The sequence below is a fragment of the Lathyrus oleraceus genome, chromosome 5, assembly GCF_024323335.1.
Source record: "Lathyrus oleraceus cultivar Zhongwan6 chromosome 5, CAAS_Psat_ZW6_1.0, whole genome shotgun sequence".
NCBI lineage: Eukaryota > Viridiplantae > Streptophyta > Magnoliopsida > Fabales > Fabaceae > Lathyrus > Lathyrus oleraceus.
This window is the reverse complement of record NC_066583.1, coordinates 280,874,603-280,884,547: the sequence shown is the minus strand read 5'-3', so window position 1 is coordinate 280,884,547 and position 9,945 is coordinate 280,874,603. Positions and strand designations below refer to the sequence as shown.

At 38.6% G+C, this 9,945-nt stretch overlaps 1 non-coding gene across 1 annotated transcript; it reads right to left on the bottom strand.

Annotated features, from left to right (window-relative positions):
• Window positions 1-6,751: 6,751 nt before the first annotated feature.
• LOC127088900 (small nucleolar RNA R71) lies at window positions 6,752-6,858 on the bottom strand. Its single transcript, XR_007790704.1, has one exon. It is a non-coding gene; the product is annotated as a small nucleolar RNA R71 (small nucleolar RNA).
• Between the last annotated feature and the right edge of the window lie 3,087 nt (window positions 6,859-9,945).

Here is a 9,945-nt window from a genome sequence, read left to right as displayed (position 1 = left end):
ACATTTTGTTCTTTTAAATGAGAAAGATTTATTTTATAAATATTGTTTTTCCTCTTGCCTGTGAATAGGACATAACCATTATTTTGATTTATGGCTTTACATGTTTTTTGATTAAAGATTACATCATAACCGTTATCACTTAATTGACTTATGGATAACAGGTTATGCATTAATCCTTCTACGTAAAGGACATCAGATATAGAGGGAAGAGTACCATTACCAATAGTTCCGGAGCCTCTGATCCTTCCTTTCTGATCTCCTCCGAAGCCTACGAATCCAGCATCTTTAAGTTCCAGGCTTTGGAACATAGACTTTCTTCCTGTCATGTGTCACGAGCATCCAGAGTCCAGGTACCATGACTGGTGTTTGAACTTTGTTGCATAAGATATCTGCAACATAAACAATCTTATCTTTTGGTACCCAGAGTCTCTTGGGTCCTTTATGATTAGTTTTCCCTGAGTTTCTTATCACTTTGGGTTTTCTAGCATTATCAAATTTTTGCTCTTGAGTGTGTGTGTGTAGTGATATGAAAATGGGGATTTAGGTTGGTCACTAGTAGAAGTTTTATCTTCCTTAGAATCATACCTAATTCCTTTTCTATTGTTCTGACTGACTCCATAGATCATGGATGCCATTACACTCCTTCCTATCCCATTTGTCAGAAACTTTTGAAAGGCTTTTTCGTATTTATAAATTATCGTGTTTGATGTCTGTGGAGCTTGAGATAACGCTTCTTCCAGTTTTAAACAATTTTTCTTTGCTGCATCTCTTAGTGATGTCAAAACTTTGTTTTCATCTTTTAGTTCTAGAATTGTTGTCTCAAGTTTGCCACATTCTTCAAATTTTTCTTCAAGACAGCCTTTTATTGCTTTAAATTTTTGTTTTAGTTTCTGATATGAGCTAAGAGTTTCAGACAAACATGATTCTAGGTCAAATCGAGAGAGTTCAGAAAATACCTCTTCTGATTCAGATTCTTCATCTGAAGTGTTCCTGGATGTGGTAGCCATGAACGCCACATTGGCCTGTTCATCAGAGTCAAATTCTGATGAGTCAGATTCACGATCATCCCAGGTAGCCATCAATCCCTTCTTGGTTCTGAGGGAATTTTTCTTGTAGCTCTCTTTTCTGGAACTATCTTTCTTTAATTTGGGACATTCATTTCTGTAGTGACCTGTTTCTTTACATTCATAACAGGTAACATCTTTGTTAGTTTTACCTTTTGAGGTTGATTCTGATCGATCCCCTCTGGGTCTTGGTCTCCTGAAGTTATTGTTCCTCTTTTTCCAGAGTTGTTTAACTCTTCTGGTTAGGAGGGACAATTCTTCTTCATCATCAGAATCTTCCTGTTCAGAGTCATTAGCATCTTCTGTTTCGGCCTGAAAGGCTTTGTTCCTGTCAGACTTGCGCTTTTCAGATCTGGACTTTAATGCTACATACTTGTTCTTCTTCTGAGGCTCATCTTCCTCCAGTTCTATCTCATGACTTCTGAGTGAACTGACAAGCTCTTTAAGACTTATGTTATTCAGATCCTTTGAAAGCTTTAAGGCAGTGACCATGGGTCTCCACTTCTTTGGCAAGCTTCTGACTATCTTTTTAACATGGTCTGCAGTTGTATATCCTTTGTCTAGCACTTTGAGACCTGCAATAAGAGTTTTGAATCTAGAGAACATTACCTCTATAGCTTCTTCATCCTCCATTTTGAAGGCTTCTTATTTCTGGATTAGAGCCAGAGCCTTTGTTTCTTTGACCTGAGAGTTTCCTTCATGAGTCATCCACAGGGAGTCGAGTATGTCTTTAGCTGTTTCCCTGTTGGTGATTTTTTCATACTCGTTGTAAGATATGGCATTGAGAAGTATCATTCTAGCTTTGTGATGATTCTTGAATTCTCGCTTCTGATCATCTGACATCTTACTTCTGGGAACTTCAACTCCAGCATCTGTTACAGGAGGTTTGTATCCATCTGTGACAATGTCCCAGAGATCAGCGTCATAGCCTAGAAAGAAACTTTCAATTCTATCTTTCCAGTAATCGAATTTCTTTCCATCAAAGACAGGAGGCTTAGCATTGTAACTGTCTCTTTCATTTGTGTGGGCCATAGTTTTTCTCGTTCTGGATCTCTCTACATCGTTAAGTGTTTCATTAGAAAATCAATAACAGAGCCGAAGCTCTGATACCAATTGAAGGTGAGAAAAACAAGAAAGGGGGTTTGAATTATTTTGGAAAATAAGCTCTTTTGCAGTAATAAGAACACACAGGATTTTATACTGGTTCGCTTTAAACACAAAGCTACTCTAGTCCACCCAGCCAAGGTGATTTCGCCTTCAAAAAGGACTTAATCCACTAATCTTGAAAGATTATTACAACCAACGTCTAAGAGATCCTTCGTCAGAATTTGCGTTAACTCTGTTAATCTGAGATTGTGTTGGAGTTACATCAGCGCTTCTGATAGTCCTGGTCTTTTAGATCATCAGCGTTGATTCCAGAGGAAGTTTAGATCTTCTGGTATTCTGCTATGCTGTTGTGTTTAGAGTCAGAGCTTCTAGAGCACGCTTCTTCTTCAGATGCTTCTGATCTTCTGGTACTTTGTATCTGATTCGATTCTGTATCTGATAAAGCGATCAGATTCCTTTGTTCTTGTTCAGAGTCCTACACACTTAGAGATATTTCGTTAGAGTGCCACTTTTGGTTTCATCCTTTGTTATCATCAAAATCCTGGAATCTATTGTAGAACAATTTTTGTTTTTACATTACTCCCCTGAGTTATATCCTCATTGGGTTGAGTCTTGTTTCGTTGTGTCTCTCTAGTTTGTTCCTAGATTGACTACTCTTGCTATTTTCCCTGTAGCTTCGCCGTAATTAAGATGAATGATTACTCAATAACTAGTAATTGTCCATATTTTCCCCGACGGAGTTTTTTGGCCTTCTACCCAGTAACCGGTAGTTATAAGTCCTATTTCTGTGGTTTACTACCCAGTAACCGGTAGTTGTAAACCCCACTTTATCCCCTTGCAGAGTTAACCCTTGATTTTCTTCATCATAACCGATGACGGTTACTCTCTTCTGTGGTTTTCTACCCAGTAACCGGTAGATGTAATCCCCTATTTGTTGGTTATCTTTATCCAATATTCGGTATTTATATTCCTTCATTATTGAGTATATCTCCCAGTAACCGGTGATATATCTCCCGGATCATTAGTTTTGCCAATGTATCCCTAGCGAGTCATCTCTCATTTACCTTTTGTTGGTAATGTTTGTTTCTCCCCTTTTGTTTGGTCATCATTTTGGTACCTAGTATTCAGTATCAAGATGTCCTTTCTTTTTGGTCAATTTATCCTTTATTAACCCAGTAACCGGTTGTGGATAATCTTTCATGCGAGTATGTTATCTATGTTCTGACGGTAATAGATAATATATCTCATGCGCTCTTCAGTCGAAGTCTTTTTCTTCCCCAGTCGAGTAAGATTCGTATTTCCTTATGAAATCGGATGCCCATCCTGTAATCGAGTTTTCTTCTTCAGCCCTCCTTTTGGATGATGAGTGTTTTGGAAATATTCCCCAATTCACGCCCTGGTTGGTCACCTATTATATGCCTAATAACCGGTATCCCCGGTGTTCCTTCCTTTCTGCTCCCTGTTATGACTTTTGTCCCCTGTGGAGTCAGATTTTCTGGAGTCAAAGTATACCTTTTTAGGTCTTCCTCAGATGTTTTGGACGATTGATATCTCTCACCCTTATACCGGTCTTAGATATTAATTCTCCCAGAGCTTGTTATTCTCTCACCCTTATACCGGTGATTTGATCGCATGTCTCTTTGAGCTTATTACCCAGTAACCGGTAATACCTCATTTGTTGTTTCCTCAGCTGAGTCCTTTGTGGATGTTCCCAGCCTGAATCCCCTAGTGGATTCTCCCCATCATGAGTCCGGATTTTTATCTGAAGTATCCTTTATGGATAGCTTTGCTGTATTGGCATATTCCCCAATACATGCATTGTTGTGTCAGCCCGAGTCTTTCCATTGATTTATTTTCATGGAATTCCTTCGTGTCTCTTAGCAAGTTTCAAGTCGTGACCTGCCCACGCATTTTTATCCCTTTACTCCCCAGTAAAGTCCCTAGAGTCTCTGTTCCAGTTATGAGTGTATTACTCCTATGGATTTTCAGTTTCTCCTGATTTATTTTTTCCTTTGTGGACACATATCCCCACAGAGTGTTACCTTTTGCATACATACATTTGCATCATGAGGTCTCTTAGGGACCAAAATTCGTCTCTTTGTTATTATTTAAGCCCATTCTACCTCGTCGAGACGAAGATTTTAACCTTCACTTTTTCGGGTAGAATGACCTTAAATAGGGGCATCTGTAAGACCCCAATTTTGACCCTAAGATCCCTCATGGCATTATAACATTGCATTTGCATTTGTGATAACACTGAAATTTACCGTATTTTCGACTCCGATTTCACATGCATTCTAGTTGTTTTATTATCATTTTGTTGTGTTATTGCTATGTTTTCCTTTGTTTTTAGGTTTTTACTTTAATCGGAGGCCCGATCGAGAAAAGGAGCGAAAAAGAGCCAAAAACCCTAAAATTAAGCATTTTGTACTTGTGGCCTACCCCATGGCTGGCGCCATAGACCCAACCATGACGTGTCCAAGCTCAAATTCCCTCAACTTCCATGTTCCCCACTACTTCCACTAAGGCGCCTCATTTTGTGCTTGTGGCGGGCGACATGGCCTTGTGGCGGGTGCCACAAGAGGAAAGTTTTTCCCTCCCATTTTCAAGTTGAAGGGCATCCTTGTCATTTCCATCTTTTTACTTGCTTATAAATAGAAACTCGAAATCACTTTTATAATCATCCAAACTCAGAGCAGAGGCAAACTCAAAGCAACTTTGTTTCACTTAGGCATATATTCAGTATTATAAAGTGGTAACCGCTTCGCATTGGAGTGTTACCACAATTGTGTAATCGAGTCTGTGATAGAGTCTGTAATCGAGTTTGGAGCACTTTGGAAGGAAGTTAATCCTGCCTCCATTTTCATTTCTGCTTTGCAATTTATTCAACCCTCCGATTGGAGCAGGTTTTTAATACTTGTCTTTGTCTTATTTATTTTCCCGCACTCGCTTTACTTTATTTATTTCCCACACTCGCTTTACTTTATTTATTTCCTCGCACTCGCTTTACTTTATTTATTTTCCCGCACTCGCTTTACTTTATTTATTTCCTCGCACTCGCTTTACCTTATTTATTTCCTCGCACTCGCTTTAAATTATTTATTTCCTCGCACTCGCTTTAAATTATTTATTTTCCGCACTCGCACTACTTTTATTTATTTCTCGCACTCGCACTTCTTTTATTTACTTTCCGCATTCGCACTACTTTTATTTAAATTAATGCACTTTTACTTTACCATGTCTAACTAAATCTATAAGGTTAGAATGTAAGAATCGTAATTGAACCGATAATCCGTACAATTGTTCGAAGAAACACTTAAGGGCTATTTTAACTTTCAACTTAAGCTTTCCCGCACTTCAATTCCGTTGGGTAAGATCGAAAGCCGTCCAACGTCTTTTTAAACTTAATTGTTTTTAACTATTTCAAATACAGCTAAAGCGCTTTGTTTAGTTCATTTGGAGATTTTTACATTAAGAAGAAAAGAGATTTTAAAACTATTTTCGGACGCGTTTATAAGTTTAGAGTCTGGTTCGTAAGAACCTCTTTTGGTTAAGAAATCCAGGTTATAATACTTTTCAACTTAGTCAAGATACTATATTTCTTAAAAATAGGTTTACTACTCTAACGCGATGCGCGCCTTTTTATAAGTGACAATAAGAGGGTTTGATTAGGGAGTACAACTCGGTTCTGAATATGGGAAAGCGACAGTTCCTGTTAAATTAGTTCTTTTCAAAGTAGGAAACATTGCCCATAAGTAGCTCTATTAGCAAGTACTTGGATTATTAATTGATTACGTGAATTACATTCGACCCTGTCTTTATTAATTAAATTTATTTCAATACTTTACTTTACATTGCACACCCCAAAAAACAACTGTTTTGATTGCCTTTGATAAACACCATAACAATAGATAACGATAGATTGACACTTGGTCTCTGTGGATTCGACAATCTTTTATATTATTCTAACGCGTTCGTATACTTGCGAAACACCGCATCAAGTTTTTGGCGCCGTTGCCGGGGACCAATTTCGTCAAATTTCATTTTCCTGTTGTTATATCGTTTAGACTTAGGCTATTTCCCGCCGGTCAATGCGAAGAACTCGCAGCACCAGAATTTTAAGCTTAGTATACCCTCTGGCGGAACCTGAACGTTACGCTCGCGCACGTTTATTCTTTCATAGAATTAAGACAGCTATGGCCGAAGATCAAAACCAAAGACCTCTTAAAGATTTCGCTCAACCATCAAATGAAGAACCTAGTTCTAGTATAGTAAACCCAACCATCCCAGCCAATAATTTTGAACTTAAACCATCCCTATTGCAACTAGTGCAACAGAGACAATTCGCAGGTCTCGCTACTGAGAACCCAAACCAACATTTAAAAATATTTCTTCAATTAGCAGACACTTTTAAAACCAATGGAGCTTCTCCTGAGGCAATACGTTTAAGATTATTTCCTTTTTCCCTCAGAGATAAAGCCCTATCATGGTTAGATTCCCTTCCACCCAATTCCATTACGACTTGGGATAACCATAGAAGAGTATTCCTTGCTAGATATTTTCCACCAAGTAAAACCGCCGTTCTTCGAAACCATATAACCAGATTTACCCAAAACCAAGGAGAATCGTTGTTCGAAGCTTGGGAGAGATATAAAGAGTTGTTACGAGCATGCCCACATCATGGTTTAGAAAATTGGTTAATCATTCAAACCTTCTATAATAGACTTCATTACAACACAAAGATGACCATCGACGCTGCCGCAGGCGGTGCTCTGATGAACAAACCTTATCCTGAAGCTAGTGCCCTCATCGAAGATATGGCTCAAAACCATCAATCATGGGGAGTCGAACGAGCGACAATTGAGAAGAAGGAAGCCCAAGGAGGAGTGCATGAACTAAACTCTATAGACATGATGCAAGCTAAAATGGACGCATTAGTCCTTAAGGTCGAGCATATATGCATAAACCCGAATACTGTAGTCGCAGTTTCGTCGGATTGTGAGTTATGTGGGACCAAAGGACACCAATCTGCAGAATGCAGTCTATTAAACGAAACCCACTATGAGCAAGTAAACTACACCCAAGGGAACCCATATTCGAATACCTATAACCCTGGATGGAGGAATCACTCGAACTTCTCCTATAAAAACAATAACCCTATCTAAAATAATGCACCTCCGAGACCTAGCTATCAAGCCCCAAGATCAAATTAACCTATGCAACCTGTGCCACCAAAGCCGAGCCTTGAGAAAATTATGGAAAATTTTATCACCGCTCAAACCCAACAAAACAAGGAGTTCATGAATCAAAACATTCATGTTAACGAATTGATTACTCAGTTAGGAACCAAGGTTGACCAAATAGTTACTCATACCAAGATGCTTGAAACCCAGATCTCTCAGGTAGCTTTAAACCAAGCCCCTCAGACTACACCTGGAGGATAATTCCCTGTACAACCTCAACAAAATCCAAGAGGACAAGCCAATGCCATTACCCTACAAAGTGGGAACGCTTATGATGAGCCACCAAACCCTAGATTGAGTGAACCCGAAACTTCTAAGGAATGTACCGAGCCCATGGACGAAGTAAAGGAACCAGAGGAATCTGAAAACCAGGAAGGTCGAGAAAAAGGAGAAGAACCTAAAGATAAAACTTACGTACCACCCCCGCCATATAAACCACCTATACCATATCCGCAAAGACTCAAACAAACCCAGATCAATAAACAGTATCAAAAATTTATTAAAGTTATAGAAAAACTTCATGTAGAAATCCCTTTCACAGAAGTCATCACCCAAATACCTTCTTATGCAAAGTTTCTCAAAGACATCCTTACCAACAAACGTAGACTTAACGATCCGAAGCCTTTGGAATGTAATGCTATTTTCGAGGACAAATTAGCGAAGAAAGATAAAGACCATGGAAATTTCTCCATTCCTTGCCTTCTGGGTAATCATGTCATCGAAAAAGCTTTTCTAGACATAGGAGCTAGTGTGAGCCTAATACCTTTAGCAGTTTGTGAGAGGTTAAACTTAGGAGAATTACAGCCCACTAAGATGTCACTTCAGTTAGCCGATAGATCTATTAAATATCCGATAGGCATTTTAGAAGATGTTCCTGTTAGGATAGGTCAGTTATTTATCCCTACTGATTTTGTTGTCATGGACATCAAAGAGGACAATGATATACCAATCCTTCTAGGTAGACCATTCTTATCGACTGCAGGAGCCATAATAGATGTCAAGAAAGGAAAGTTGACATTTGAGGTAGGTGACGAGAAAATAGAATTTATACTTTCGAAATTTCTTATGGCACCTGTGATGGGAGACTCGTGTTATGCCTTAGATATCATTGATGAATGTGTTAGAGAATTATAACAAAAAGAAATTATAAAAACAATTAAGTTACCATCAACTCTCATAATGAAAGATGATGACTTTAAGAAACCTTACATCGATGATAACCTTTACGAATGTTTATCCCTTACTCCAGATCGTGTGCCATGCCCTAAGAAACCAACCTTAGAACTTAAGGAACTGCCTAAGAACCTGAGATATGAGTTCCTCGATGAAAAGATGAACCGTCCAGTTATAGTTAGTGCTACCTTGAGCCAAGAGGAAACGAACCAACTTTTAGATGTTTTACGAAGATATCCCTCAGCCTTAGGATATAATATCTCTGATCTGAAAGGTATAAGCCCATCCGTATGCATGCATCCGATTTCGCTCGAAGAAGATTCAAAACCCTCTAGGGAACATCAGAGAAGAATAAACCCTATAATGAGTGATGTTGTTAAGAAGGAAATTCTTAAGTTACTTGAGGCATGTACAATCTATCAGATCTCGGATAGTAAGTGGGTGAGCCCTGTGCATGTAGTACCTAAAATGGGAGGCATCACAGTCGTGCAAAACGATACAGGCGAACCTGTAGCAAAACGTTTAGAAGGAGGATGGCGGATGTGTATAGATTATACAAAATTAAATAAAGCAACTAGGAAGGATCATTTCCCTTTACCATTCAAAGACCAAATGTTGGAGCGTCTAGCCAGACACTCTTACTTCTGTTATCTAGATGGATACTCTGGATTCTTCCAAATACCTTTTCCACCATCCTTAGGAAACAGGTATATCTTAGTAGCTATAGACTATGTGTCTAAGTGGATTGAAGCTATAGCTGCACCCACAAACGACACTAGGGTAGTAATCAAACTATTTAAAAACTATATATTCCCTAAATTTGGAACACCACGTTTAGTCATAAGCGATGGAGGATCACACTTTATATCGAGAATATTTGACAAAATTTTAAGAAAATATGGAGTTAGGCATAGAGTAGCAACACCATACCACCCACAGACTAGTGGCCAAGTAGAAGTATCTAATAGGGAGATAAAACAAATCCTAGAGAAAACTGTTTCTATTTCTATGAGAGACTGGTCTCAGAAGCTTCAAGAGGCATTATGGGCCTATAGAACCGCTTTAAAAACCCCTATAGGAACTACTCCTTATCAACTATTTTATGGAAAATCCTGTCACTTACCGTTCGAATTAGAGCATAAGGCCTATTGGGCCATTAAAACTTTGAATTTATACTACCTAGCCGCTGGAAAAAAGCGTACCCTAGACATTCATAAACTAGAAGAACTTAGGCAATCTGCCTACGAGAATGCAAAAATATATAAAGAGAGGACAAAAGCCTATCACGACAAAAGAATAGTAAAGAAAAATTTCAATATAGGCAATCCTGTTCTCCTCTTTAACTCTAGGTTACGATT